The following is a 15,390-nucleotide window of genomic DNA, read 5'->3' as shown; positions in this document are numbered from 1 at the left end:
TTAACTAATTTACAGCCTGGTGACGTTAACCAGCAGGCCAAAACCAAAACCCACCAAAACAGGCGGAAATTTCAGGTGGTCTTTTCCGACAGCTCTTACACTAAAGGGCATTATCATAATTTCACAATATTATTTCAACCTTGTAGTGTGGAAATGTATATAAAACACAAGAAAATCAGTTTTTTGACAGCACTGGGCCTTTAATATAAAGGAGAAAATATGAATTTGTATGATAAGATCAAGCACCCATATATGAAGTAAAGTCAACATAGCAGCCTACTGGGGGGGCAACAGAGGAGACGGAAAGAAAATGCCATGCACAAAACTAAATTGACTCTCGCTAGGACCTGGAGGAGTGCTGGTGGGTGTTCCAGAAGTGACAGAAAGGAGAACGAGCACGGAAGTCAAATATCTGGTAGGTGAAATGAATGTAGGCTGCAGTTGAGTGAGAACGAAGGATTTTAAGGGGAATCGAAAGTATCAAAGAGAATGAAATTGGTTATATTTTCCCCTGTTTTAGTAGTAGGAGATTGGCGTGGTTTGCTTTCAAGGCACATTGAGAGCTAGTGCACGCGTGAATCTTGGCTGGCTAGCTAGCTAGCTAAGGTGACATAATCCGTGCAGTGATGAGCTCGCGAGGTTGGTTTATTTCAAACATGTGGCACAAATATATGAAATAACTATTTATATTTCTTTGTAATAAACTGTCATGCTTTTGTCCCGAAGCTGTCATCGGTATTCAAAAGTATGTTACACACATGTTGTATACGGTGCTGCAGACCAAGACAGGGCACATTGTTTACCATCGGAGAGTTTAACGTTACCCACCTACACAAATTAAAGTCAATTATGCGTTTTATTATATTTTCACAATCAAATGCAAATAGCACGTGATGGCAATGTTGTTGTGGTCACTACTCAATGAATGCCATTCCTAGTTTCCCATGACAACAACATTGAATAGTGTACTTGGTTTTTTTTCCTGATAAGGTCAACGTGATCAATTTCATTATATAAAAAAACCAAGGTACTCTAAATACTAAAATGCCCTTATTGCAGTAGTGTAGCATAAAAAACGCACCACTGGTGAGTGAACATCTAGCCGATTAAATTCAACTCCACGATTTATGATGGACTAGTGTGGGCGGACTGGAGTTCCGAATCAAATCCCATTGCATTGGTCGCATACACATATTCAGTAGATAAATTGCCGGTGTAGCGAAATGGTTGTGTGCCTAGCTTCAGCCGTGCACTAATATGTAACAATACACACATCTAAAAAGTAAAAAATATAGAAATATTAGGATGAGCAATGTCCGGAGTGTGTGTGTATCTACAGAATTGATAGACAATCTGAAGAGTAGCATACAGTGCCTTCGGGAAAGTATTCAGACACCTCGACTTTTTTTTAACTCAACCATCTACACAATACCCCATAATGATAAAGCAAAACAGTTTTTTAAAATTTTTTTGGCAAATTTATTAAAAATAAAAAAACATACCTTATTTACATATGTATTCAGACCCTTTACTATGAGACTCGAAATTCAACTCCGGTGCATCCTGTTTCCATTGATCATCCTTGAGATGTTTCTACAACTTGATTGGAGTCCACCTGTGGTAAATTCAATTGATTGGACATGATTTGGAAAGGCACACACTTGTCTATGAGGTGCCATAGTTGACAGTGCATGTCAGAGCAAAAACCAAGCCATGAGGTTGAAGGAATTGTCCGTAGAGCTCTGAGACAGGATTGTGCCGAGGCACAGATCTGGGGAATGGTACCAAAAACATTCTGCAGCATTGAAGGTCCTCAAGAACACAATGGCCTCCATCATTCTTAAATGGAAGAAGTTTGAAACCACAAGACTCTTCCTAGAGCTGGCTGCCCGGCCAAACTGAGCAATCAGGGGAGAAGGGCCAGAACTCAATGGTCACTCTGACAGAGCTCTGGAGTTCCTCTGTGGAGATGGGAGAACCTTCCAGAAGGACAACCATCTCTGCTGCACTCCACCAATCAGGCCTTTATAGTTGACCGGCCAGATGGAAGCCACTCCTCAGTAAAAGGCACATGACAGTCCACTTGGAGTTTGCCAAAAGGCACCTAAATACTCTCAGACCATGAGAAACAAGATTCTCTGGTCTGATGAAACCAAGATTAAACTATTTGACCTGAATACCAAGCATCACATCTGGAGGAAACCTGGCACCATCCCTACGGCGAAGCATGGTGGTGGCAGCATCATCCTGTGGGAATGTTTTTCAGAGGCAGAGACTGGCGGACTAGTCAGGATCGAGGCAAAGATAAAGTATAGAGAGATCCTTGATGAAAACTTGCTCCAGAGTGCTCAGGACCTCAGACTTGGGCGAAGGTTCACCTTCCAACAGGACAACGACGCTAAGCACACAGGCAAGACAACACAGGAGTGTCTTCGGGACATGTCTCTGAATGTCCTTGAGTGGCCCAGCCAGAGCCCGGACTTGAACCTGAACTCTCAAAATACAGGTGTGCCAAGCTTGTAGAGTCAAACCCAAGAAGACTTGAGGCTGTAATCGCTGCCAAAGTTTTCTTCAATGAAGTACTGAGTGAAGGGTCTGAATACTTATGTAAATTTTATTTTAATTTTTAAATGTTTAATACGTTTGGCATGATGGGGTATTGTGTGTAGAGATTGAGGGACAAAAAATGTATATAATACATTTTAGAATAAGGCTGTAACGTAACAATATGAAAAAGTGAAGGGGTCTGAATACTTTCCGAAGGCACTATGTACAGCAATAGTTAAATAGGACAGGCCTTGACTAGAATACAGTATATATATATATATATATATATGAAGTGGGTAAAACAGTATGTGACATTATTAAAGTGACCAGTGTTCCATGACTATGTACATAGGGCAGCAGCCTCTATGGTGCATGTTAGAGTTAATTGGGTGGTAGCCGGCTAGTGACAGTGACTAAAGTTCGAGGCAGGGTACTGGGCGGAGGCAGGCGAGTGGTGACTATTGAACAGTCTTGGTCCCTGCTTTGATGCACCTGTACTCACCTCGCTTTTTGGATTGTAGCGGGCTGAACCGGTCTTGGCTCGGGTGGCTGAGGTCCTTGATAATCATCTAGGCCTTCCAACATCATAATTACACACAGCATTGTACTGTGTCATTGGTGGCTATTCTTTGGGTGCTACAATCAGTCGTTTTTGATTAAAAACGTAATTTTATGTGACATCGGAGATCCAGTCTGCCCACACTAGTCGCCGCTCAACTCCATTGTAAATCGTTGAGTTTTTAGTCGGCTAGTAAACATCATGCAATGATAAAGTGGGCTAATTCACAAGAAAGTATTTATGTGCCTGGCCCCTGCAGCAAACAATCAGATTGTTTTCTCTGGCATTATTTCCCTGCTGTATCAATAATGACTGAGGGTACATTTGTGACCGACCGTCTCGATTCGGTCTTACATTGGATAAAAGTAGTAACTCAGAGCTAGAAAATGGTATATCATACACTACAGTTGAGGAACAATTGGAAAGTAATTCTGATTTTGAAAGTTGATCAACTTGTAACCCCACTTTTGAGAAAATGGCCTTGAATGTTTTGGTACACCTACTGGAGAGCTCTTCGTTGTCTACACCTATTCAGCATCGTTTACACCTTCTTAAGCCTTAGCCCCACCCATCTCTTTAAGGATTCACATGTGAGGCCATGTGGTAAACACACGCAACATCAAATAAAATCTATGTTTATTTGTCACATGCACAGGATACAGAAGGTACTTTATGTTACAGTGAAGTGGTTACTTGCATAGTAGCAATATCATAAACAGAAAGTGTCCAGATAAATATTTGATCATTATTAGATGACGCTTACCCGATACACTTGTCTAAATTGATGGGTCATGTGAAAGAAATGCTATAACCCCCTACCACGTCTAGCTAAGAGGATGGGTCACTATTGTCTAGACATGTACACGTTCATGAAATACAATAGATGGCCGTAATCATCCCCAGACACACATGGCTAATTTGATGGGTCATGTAATAATCTGGCCAAAATGGTCTTTTGTTTAGACATGTAGCTAGCTAGATAAACAATAAACCGGCATAATCCCAACTCATACTACTACCAATACAACATGATCATAGCTGTAGTAGGAATCTACAGGTAGCTAAAGCTAACAAACTAGGTTCAATGTTAGCTAGCTAACATTAGGCTATAATTATCAATGCAAATGGTTTCTGATTCAAATAATATTACTACACAGATCATACACATAACGGTAGCTAGCGAGGCAGCAAGCTAACGTCTGCTAGCTATCTAACAGTAAGCTTTAATTTGGAATAAAAATGACTTTCTCACAAAACTTGAAACTTCTATCTGAAAGTGTAGCTAGACTCTTAACCGTATACAGTGGGGCAAAAAAGTATTTAGTCATCCCCCAATTGTGCAAGTTCTACCACTTAAAAAGATGAGAGGCCTGTAATTTTCATCATAGGTACACTTCAACTATGACAGACAAAATGAGAAAATAAAATCCAGAAAATCACATTGTAGGATTTTTAATGAATTTATTTGCAAATTATGGTGGAAAATAAGTATTTGGTCACCTACAAACAAGCCAAGATTTCTGGATTTCTCTAGAGGAGATCTGCATGGAGGAATGGGCCAAAATACCAGCAACAGTGTGTGAACCTTGTGAAGAGTTACAGAAAACGTTTGACCTCTGTCATTGCCAACAAAGGGTATATAACAAAGTATTGAGAAACTTTTGTTATTGACCAAATACTTATTTTCCACCCAAATTTGCAAATAAATTCATTAAAAATCCTACAAAGTGATTTTCTGTATTTTTTTTTTGTCATAGTTGAAGTGTACCTATGATGAAAATTACAGTCCTCATCTTTTTAAGTGGGAGAACTTGCATAATTGGTGGCTGACTAAATACTTTTTTGCCCCACTGTACATGTTGGAACACTTCATGGCAGACTGGAACAATTTGTTTGTAGTTACATCTTGTTTGGCCAGCGCTGTGTCCAGTCGCTCTGCATCACACTGACCTTGGTGTGTGCAGAAAGTAGCCCATCAGTTTTTCCAACTGATCTATCTAAAGCGTCTGTTCAATTTAGGGCATTAATATTGTGAAAAGTAGCAAAACATTTGTAGTTCTCGATTGCTAACCTTATATCTTTCAAAAACAGTGTGATAGAAAGGACTGTCAACACATACTGAACTGCTCACGTTCTAGACCGACGCATGCTACATGGCAGACCAATCCAAACTCCTCTCCCAGCATGTCCAGCCCATCTATTATCTCAGCCAATCATGGCGAGTAGGAAGGTTCCTGCCTTTTTCTGTGGCTAAACCAACTAGGCTCGTAATTTAACCATTTTTTTGTATTTATGAATGGAATACAAGGTTGTTATTAAAGCACATGAAAGTTCACATGTTGCAGAAGGCAATTCTGGCAAAAAAACACATTTTTATAAAAATAAAAATACATTTACGTTCAAATGCCGCTCCTGTGAAGCCGTAACGTGCGACAGACACCTAGTTTCCTAAAACGAGTCACATTTGATTTATTCTACACTTTTGAGTGGTATTTACAGTATTATGTCTAAAAAATAAGTAGGCTAAACCCTTCATAGTGATTAGCCTACATTTGGCACTGACCTCAAACTCCCCATTGAATGCCCAAGGTATCAGAAGCTGGGATTTGTTGTCATGCTCATTCCAGGTGCAGGCAGACAGTGAGTCTGATGTTCTGCTTGAGAGACATATCCCATTTGTGGGCCTGGGCAGTACCCATGATCTCAATTAATCACCTTAGTTTTGGCTGAGCGACCATGGTCCTGCCCTACATCACACCAGGCTGCTCGGTGTCTGGAGGAGATGAATAAACAGTGATTAGGGTAAAGGGATTATTCGGTGTACAACTTATTTTATACAACCGTTTGAAGACTATACCACTGAAGACTATACCACCACCCAGCCTAACTACTCAAACTAGATTGTAATACAGTATATGAATCACAAATGAAAAAAGATTGATTAAATATATGGCGTCAGCAAAGCAGACATTCCCCCCCTTCTTCGGGGAACGATACATACATCTGCCATGCACCATTTCACACAGCTTGCTGTGTGGACTGGCCACATGGACCCTGCCTGCTGAGCAGAGCGATAGTGGTAGTCACAGACGGAGGCAGTGAGGTGCTACTTCTCCATCTGCGGGGGACTCTTGTCTTTAATTAAGCACTCATCAGGAAAAGTCTATCTACTGCTCGCTGGCTGGCTCTCAGTGGTGTGCTGTCTCTCTCTCTCTCTCTGGGGTCTCATGGAAAAAAAGGGTCTCTCATATTGATAATGGGATTCTCTAATTGGTGCTTTAGTCCTGTAGTTGGTGAAAAGATGGAGAGAGAAATAGTTGGTGTTTTTGAGCACACTGGACAAAGTTTACTTGTTTGTTGCTTGTTATGAGGCTGTTTCTTTCGGTGTAGTCCATGCAGAGTCTGAACCCACTGAACCTTTCAGGACTGGTGAGATGGGCTAACTGACGACAGGCCTGGTTGTGGTGAGATTTGCATGGCAAGCTCTCAGACCAATGTTTCGCTTCCTTTAGGCTATATGGGTGGCAGGTAGCTTAGTGGTTAAGAGCATCGGGCCAGTAGCTTAGCGGTTGAGTGTTGGGCCAGTAACTGAAAGATGCCATTCTGCCCTTGAGCAAGGCAGTTAACCCCCAACAACAACTGCTCCCCGATGACGTCGGTTCAGGCAGGCGCCCCCCGCACCTCTCTGATTCAGAGGTTGGGTTAAATGCGGAAGACACATTTCGATTGAATGCATTCAGTTGTGCAACATACTAGGTATTCCCTTTCCCCTTACTAGCTAGGCGCCTAGCTCTGTTGCCCTCACTCCCCCACATGACAATGGTGATTATTGATTTCAAATGTGTTGCTGTCTGAAGCTCTGAATGTTGCTTCAGGGGTCTTAAACATCTAGAAAAATACTGTCTTCATAGCCGATTTACCAAATAGTTACCGTTTTTATTTTTCGGAAGTTTAGTATTTTTGTAAGCCATTACATTTGGAACTTTGGAATCCCAGAGGCATGCTAATACCCATGATTACAGTGGTCTAGTAATGGGGCAGTGGTCTGCTTGTTGCATCTATGTATCTATGTGCTTTGCTTTATCTTGGCCAGGTCGCAATTGTAAATGAGAACTTGTTCTCAACTTGCCTACCTGGTTAAATAAAGGTGAAATAAATAAATAAATCAAATGTATCTTCATCTGTGTATTCACAAGTGTTCTCTTGATGAAACTGCTTGAGTCTTAGCTAAAACAAACCAGAGACGAGCAGTGATTGTAGCCCTACGTGTGTTAGAGGTCATCTGTTTATGCTGTGCTCCAAAAGTTTACTTTTCCCAGTGCAACATACTGTAGGCATGGCTTCGTGAGAGAGCAGCTGGTACTTGGCTCGATTGTTTTGCTTCCAGGTAGGCTACTGACTTCATCTCTCGCATCAGTGTTTGTTTGATGATATTCCTGTAGCCTAAATGTCATCCAAAGAAATGATCAATCATTGAGGTTATTTGACCTTACAGCATTCATTACCTACATTTCATTGATTCTGACGTTTGATCCATTGCTCAGTATTATGCATGGTCTTGACATGGTAAAGCCTTGGTTGGTACCCTGCCCTTTTCTCCAGTTCATTATGTTGCCACAGCCGAGCTATGGCTTTTTTTTCAAGGTCTAATCAAGCCCCTTCTCCGGGTCATGGGTTTTGTGGGGATTGGAGTGCTCCCCCGTAAAGCTGGGGAGAAATGCTGCGACGGCAGAACTGCAGAGAGTTTGGGGGGAAAGCTAGTGACGTCTGGCTGTAATCAGTATCCCTCGGTGCCTTAGTGTATCATCCCTGGTGGATTTATTGGTCTGAAATGCCTTTCCTGTGTGAACATTACTCATTGGCTGATATGATACACGGAGCCCTGGAAATCCAATTGTAGCAAAATAGAACTCATCATTTGATGTAGGGTAGAGACAATGGGGAAAACACAGCAACAACGGATCTACTTTCTCATGCATCTGAAATGCGTTTGCTGTGTGTGCGCCCAATGATTTTTATGGTTCAATTCGTTCCAAACCGTAAAATGATGTGACCAACGGAATATACTGTGCATGGAACAGAAATGTTACAAAAATAGCTTTTTAATTTTTTTTTTTAATGAGATAATAGCGAGCCTATCATCTCATATTATTGAACATGCAACTACTGTAGCCTGGTTGCCATCTCTGTTCAGCTGTTACATTCCACTCATTTAAAATGACAGGAGTGGCAAGTAGTGGAATGTTAGCTGTCGTCTGGGGACCAGTCTTTTTAACTATGTAATGACGCGGCAGGGGTTTGAACCCAAATCATTTTCAAATAGTTTCATTCTGAACAGAGCCATTTTTGTTGTTGTTGTTCCACTGTTCCAACCAGCAAATTACAGTTCTGAACCCGTTCGAACGGTTTATATCGTTCCTTTCTAAACCTCTGAAATTGGCACTTAATTTTTTTAATTTTTATCTCTACTAAAGTACTTCACCAATGGATAGAGCAGCTTGCTATGGAGTGGGCAAGTGTAGTGCAAGATGCAACAAAAACGGGGGTGAAGAGAGAATGCTGGGCATGAAGAGTTGGGCATCTTGTTGTTATAACATGCATTATCTGAACAAAGCCCACAGAATTATACCTAGGAAAGAGCGGCCTCTATGAAGGAACTTCAGTGATGACTATTCAACGGCTCAGACACGAGACGTTATGTGCCAGGGACTCCAGACAATCACGGATTACAAAGGGAAAACCAGCCATGTCGTGGACACCGACGTCTTGCTCCCGGACAAGCTAAACACCTGCTTTGATGATAACACAGTGCCACCAACACGGGCCGCTCCAGAGGCCTGTGAGCTCTTGTTCTCCGTGGCCGGCGTGAGTAAGACATTTAAGGCTGCCGGCCCAGACAGCACATTTTTTTTTTTGTCCATTTAAAATAACATCAAATTGATCAGAAATACATTGTAGACATGGTTAATGTTGTAAATGACTATTGTAGCTGGAAACTAGAGGTAGTCTGATTTAATCGGAATGGCCAATTTAATTAGGGCCGATTTCACGTTTTCATAACAATCGGAATGCAGTAAGCCAAGGTAAGTTGCTAGTAGTATTAAACTTATCTTATAAAAAACAATCATTCAATCAATCATAATCACTAGTTGACTACACATGTTTGATGATATAACTAGTTTATCTAGCGTGTCCTGCGTTGCATATAATCGATGCGGTGCGTATCGTTGCTCCAATGTGTACCTAACCATAAACATCAATGCCTTTCTTAAAATCAATACACAGAAGTATATCTTTTTAAACCTGCATATTTAGCTAAAAGAAATCCAGGTTAGCAGGCAATATTAACCAGGTTGTCACTTCTCTTGCATTCATTGCACACAGAGTCAGTGTATATGCAACAGTTTGGGCTGCGTTATTTGCCAGAATTTTACATAATTATGACATAACATTGAAGGTTGTGCAATGTAACATGAGTATTTCGATTTATGGATGCCAACCGTTAGATAAAACATGGAACGGTTCCGTATTTCACTGAAAGAATAAAAGTCTTGTTTTCGAGATGATAGTTTCCGGATTCGACCATATTAATGACCTAAGGCTCGTATTTCTGTGTGTTATCATGTTATAACTAAGTCTATGATTTGATAGAGCACTCTGACTGACTGGTGGTAGGCAGCAGCAGGCTCGTAAGCATTCATTCCAACAGTATTTTAGTGCGTTTGTCAGCAGCTGTTTATGACTTCAAGCCTATCAACTCCCGGGATTAGGCTGGTGTAACCGATGTGAAATGGCTAGCTAGTTAGCGGTGTGCGCGCTAATAGCGTTTCAAACGTCACTCGCTCTGAGACTTGGAGTTGTTGTTCCCCTTGCTCTGCAAGGGCCGCGGCTTTTGTGGAGCGATGGGTAACGCTGCTTTGAGGGTGGCTGTTGTCGTTGTGTTCCTGGTTCGAGCCCAGGTAGGAGCGAGGAGAGGGACGGAAGCTATACTGTTACACTGGCAATACTATAGTGCCTATAAGAACATCCAATAGGCAAAGGTATATGAAATACAAATGGTATTGAGACAAATAGTCCTATAATGCCTATAATAACTACATCCTAAAACTTCTTACCTGGGAATATTGAAGTCTCATGTTAAAAGGAACCACCAGATTTCATATGTTCTCATGTTCTGAGCAAGGAACTTAAATGTTAGCTTTCTTACATGGCAATAAATTGCACTTTTACTTTCTTCTCCAACACTTTGTTTTTGCATTATTTAAACCAAATTGAACATATGTTTCATTATTTTTTTAGGGTTAATTGATTTTATTGATGTATTATTTTAAATTAAGTTAAAATAAGTGTTCATTCAGTATTGTTGTAATTGTCATTATTACAAATAAAAATAAATAAATAAATCGGCCGATTAATCGGTATCAGATTTTTTTTTGGGTTCTCCAATAATCGGTATCGGCGTTGAAAAATAATAATCTAATAATCCGTCAACCTCTACTGGAAACGTCTGATTTATTTATGTCCCATTATCAGCAACCATCACTCCTGTGTTCCAATGGCATACTGTATTAGCTAATCCAAGTTGATAATTTTCAAAGGCTAATTGATCATTAGAAAACCCTTTTGCAATTATGTTAGCACAGCTGAAAACTGTGGTGCTGATTTAAAGAAACAATACAACTGGCCTTCTTTAGACTAGCTGAGTATCTGGAGCATCAGCAGTTGTGCATTCGATTACAGGCTCAAAATGGGCAGAAACAAAGAACTTTCTTCTGAAACTCGTCAGTCTATTCTTGTTCTGAGAAAGGAAAGCTGTTCCATGTGAGAAATTGCCAAGAAACTAAAGATCTTGTACAACGCTGTGTACTACTCCCTTCACAGAACAGTGCAAACTGTTCTCTAACCAGAATAGAAAGAGTGGGAGGCCCCGGTGCACAACTGAGCAAGAGGACAACTACATTAGAGTGTCTAGTTTGAGAAACAGACGCCTCACAAGTCCTTCACAAGTCCTTCCTTCTTTAAATAGTACCCGCAAAACAACAATCTCAGCGTCAACAGTGAAGAGGTGACTTCGGGATGCTGGCCTTCTAGGCAGAGTTGCAAAGAAAAAGCCAAATCTCAGACTAGCCAATAAAAGAAAAGATGGGCAAAAGAAGACAGACACTGGATAGAGGAAGATTGGACAGACACATTTAAGTTTGTGTTCGGATCACAAAGAAGAACATTTGGAAGATGCAGAAAAAATGAAAAGATGCTGGAGATTGACGCCATCTGTCAAGCATGGTGGAGGTGATGTGGTCTGGGGGTGCTTTGGTGGTGGTAAAGTGGGAGATGTGTACAGTTTAAAAGGGATCTTGAAGAAGGAAGGCTATCACTCCATTTTGCAACACCATACCATACCCTGTGAACGGCACTTAATTGGAGCCAATTTGCTCCTACAACAAGACAAGACAAAACCCAAAGCACAGCTCCAAACTATGCAATAACTATTTAGGGAAGAAGCAGTCAGCTGGTATTCTGTCTATAATGGAGTGGCCAACACAGTCACCGGATCTCAACCCTATTGAGCTGTTGTGGGAGCAGCTTGACCGCATGGTACATAAAGAAATGCCCATCAAGCCAATCCAACTTGTGGGAAGTGCTTCAGGAAGCGTGGGATGAAATCCCTTCAAATTACCTCAACAAATTGACAACTAGAATGTCAAAAGGTCTGCAAGGCTGTAATTGCTGCAAATGGAGGATTCTTTGACAAAAGCAAAGTTTGAAGGACAATTATTATTTAAATTAAAAATAATTATTATTTATAACCTTGTTAACATCTTGACTATATTTCCTAATCATCTTGCAACTCATTTAATGTATTTTGTTCATGGATAACAAGTACATTTCTAAGTGACCACAAAACCTTTGAACAGTAGTGTACATGGAACACTGGTCACTTTAATAATAGAACACTTTTCACTTTAATAATGTTTACATACTGTTTTATAGGGCTGACCTCATTTACTCAACCGGTCGATTGTTTGGTCGATTGGCTGTTTGACCAAGATTTTCTTTAGTCGAGCAGTGGCAAAAAATATCTATTAAAAAAAAATATATGGCACACGAGACACCTGATTCATGCCTCTCTGATTGGACTAATCCATTGCGGAGGCTGCGGAGATGGCACACCAGTATCACCAGTAGTACATTTGAAAGTTAATTACCATCATTTGTAATCTACAATGTTTGTTTGGTTACGGTAATTTCTGTTAATGCATTCAATATTATATTAATATGGGGGCGCTGGTGAGCAGCAACATGTGAAGACACGTTTTCTCCGTGCTCCTGTCTAGGGAGAACAATGAACTATTAATACTTGACCAACACCTTTCCTACCGTGTTAATTTTGTAACATTTAATTAGGAATCAAACCCAACTCACTTTTTTTCCCGACATTTGTGGTGGAAATGACCAGATTATGTTATAATGCTATTATTGCACCAAACGGTTAGTTTATGCAACAGAATAAAGGGTTGGTAGAAGGCTCACCTGTGTGTGTTCTACTGAGGATGGGCCTCTGGGAGATAACACTGACAGGAGATTTACCATGTCTTTTGGGTGATAAAACCTAAAGAGGCCACATTCCAGAGCATGAGTTAATGTTTCTGTTCTATATGGTACCAGGGAGAGAGAACTGTTTTTACAGCAGATACGGTCTGCTGTGAATTCTAAGTATCTTTCATACAAATCTTAACCTTGTGACCCATTCTATACATCTGTTGTTCGTCATGTAGGTTGAAAGGGGTGTATCTTGGCTATAAAATACCTTTGTACTTTTGTCTCGGGGGTCTCAACGAATCATCTGAGGGTGATTCGTCGACCAGCCATCATTATCGTAGAGCACTCAATCGATTCACTTTATATGTGTGCGTTGTATCGACCTGCTCCCTTATTAATAAGTGATTCAATATTTAGTTTAACTCTGACTTGTGTTATAAATGGGTCTTTCTTCATTTGATAGTAAAGAAATTAACCACCACATATTTTTGGCCTATTCATTGTAAAATGTCAAAACAACGACCACGAGTCACAAATGAGCAGGCCTCTACTAAAGCCTCGGGCTCACCGGATAATGACATGGACTCTGATCCTCCCCGACCTAGCCAAGGTAATGGCGGCTATCATTAAGTCTGAACAGACGTGCTGGCTAAACTTGGCGAAACAGGACACCCATCTGAATAGCCTGGAAAGTGGCGCAAATACTTAAACCAACAAAGTGGTGACACTGAAAAAGTATCGTCAGTCATGTAGAAGAGGTCAGCCTTCAACAAGGTGAGGGGGCTCCTACATCACTGTCTGGACACCAAGTTCGGTGTTTTCTACCCAGCAGTGCTGAAGAACACTACTCCCTCCGGCAAGCAGAAGACATTCGTGGACCCAACTAGGGCTAAAGAATATCGTTGCACACCTACAGCCACAGGAGGATAGGCGATATACGACTAACTAGCCATTTTAGGCCCATACTCTGCCCCTGACCCTACACTAGCCATGCTAATGCGATTTAAGGACCAACTAGTGAACTCCTTTCTTGATTAGAAACGTGCCTCCACCCTGTTGCCAAAAAAGGACAATTATTCTTCCAGTAACTTAACGTTATAAACAATGATGTGAGAATATGTCATCATATACATACCAATGACAATATAGTTTGAATCGTGTTTTATTTATAGTACATGGCACAATTAGCTTTTACCAACTAGCTGCGGCTGGGCAGTCCCGGTGCTAGGTGGCACGGTAGAATTAGTCTAGCCACGTATACTTCCTTTTTTATATATGCATATTGCATAAGATCCATGAGAGAACTGAGGTGGTTCCTTCCAGAATTCTTTCCCTACATTTAAACTTGATTATGTTGGCCCTGGATAGATCTCTACTGAGGTTCAGTTTAACACGGGAGTATTTTGCTCTAGTCTAGGAGAGGTAGATGCAGCCTTCCAACAGGAGGAAGGCCAGCATTGGGGTCCAAGCTTTTCTTCTGGGTATATTTTGTTTTTTAGCAGTTTTTTTTTGTTTTTTAAAAATATTTTTACACTGGCCATGTGATTGTACTAACATTCTTTTCTAAGTTGGGGGCTCCCTAGTGGTGCAGCGGTCTAAGGAACTGCATCTCAATGCTAGAGCCGTCACTCCAGACACCCTGGTTCGTATCCAGGCTGTATCACAACCGGCCGTGATTGAGAGTCCCATAGGGCGGCGCAAAATTGTCCCAGCGTCGTCCGGGTTTGGCCGTTGTATGCCATCATTATAAATAAAATAAAAATGTATTAACTGACTTGCCTAGTTAAATAAATGTTAAATAAAGAAAAGCTTTAAAAAACAAAACAATGAATGCCTGATTCACATACTCCAGGCTCCACTTGCTTTATCAGCTGGAACTTAAAAGGAATTAACCATGTGCTCAAGCATAACAGAGTTTATGCTCATCTTAAGTCTTTAAGTCCGGACATTGTTTTTCTCCAAGAAACACATCTCCGGTAGCGACCATGATAAACTAAAGAGAGGATGGGTCGACCAAATATTTCACTCCAACTGTGGTGCTGAGGCCAGAGGGGCAGCCAGGAGCCAGGAGCAATCCCACTGCGAAACAGTATTCCTTTTATCTCCAGTCCACCACTCGTACTCTAGGATTGACTTTTTCCTGCCGGACAATAGAATTCTAATAGCCAATATCACAGCATCATTATCTCAGACCATAGCCCTGTCCTGCTAGATATCCGCTTTCCGGGCAGTACTGCGTCACAACGTGTGGCGACTTGACCCACTACTACTATCCTGGAATTCCTTTAAAAAATACACATCTTTATACATATCAACCGCACCCCTGACGTGTCTCACTCTACTGCGTGGGAGTCGTTAAAAGCATATCTAAGGGGCCAAATTATTTCATACACAGCCTATGACGATAAACAGTGCACAAAACGCTTATGGGAGCCATCTCAAATCATTCAAAATGTGGACAACAGGTATGCCTCTTCTCTGACTCCTGAACTCTACAAAGAGAGACTGCAACACCAATCAGAATTTGACAATCTTACCACTAAACAAACGGAGCAGCTTCTGTTTAAGTCGAGTCAGACATTTTATGTACAGAGAGAGAAGGCTGGCAAGTTGTTATCTCACAAGCTTCGACAATCTGCTGCTAGAGGCACCATACCTGAAGTCTGTGTTGCTTCTGATTTGAACTTCTACCAATCCCAAAGAAATCAACAATCAATTTAAGCAATTCCACTCTGCTCTTTGCT

General features: G+C 41.0%; 1 protein-coding gene across 2 annotated transcripts in view; it reads left to right on the top strand.

The window, feature by feature from the left end:
• Positions 1 to 252: 252 nt before the first annotated feature.
• LOC118400996 (mitochondrial inner membrane protease subunit 2-like) overlaps positions 253 to 15,390 on the top strand; it is a 152,320-nt gene continuing 137,182 nt past the window's right edge. The window contains exon 1 of one of the 2 annotated variants that reach the window (XM_035798080.2): positions 253 to 415. The gene's annotated coding sequence lies outside the window, so the exon portion shown is untranslated. The remainder of the gene's footprint in view (positions 416 to 15,390) is intronic. The other variant, XM_035798081.2, reaches the window with a different exon arrangement.

The sequence above is a fragment of the Oncorhynchus keta genome, chromosome 22 (assembly GCF_023373465.1).
Source record: "Oncorhynchus keta strain PuntledgeMale-10-30-2019 chromosome 22, Oket_V2, whole genome shotgun sequence".
NCBI classification, from domain to species: Eukaryota; Metazoa; Chordata; class Actinopteri; order Salmoniformes; family Salmonidae; genus Oncorhynchus; species Oncorhynchus keta.
This window is presented reverse-complemented; position numbering and strand designations above follow the sequence as displayed.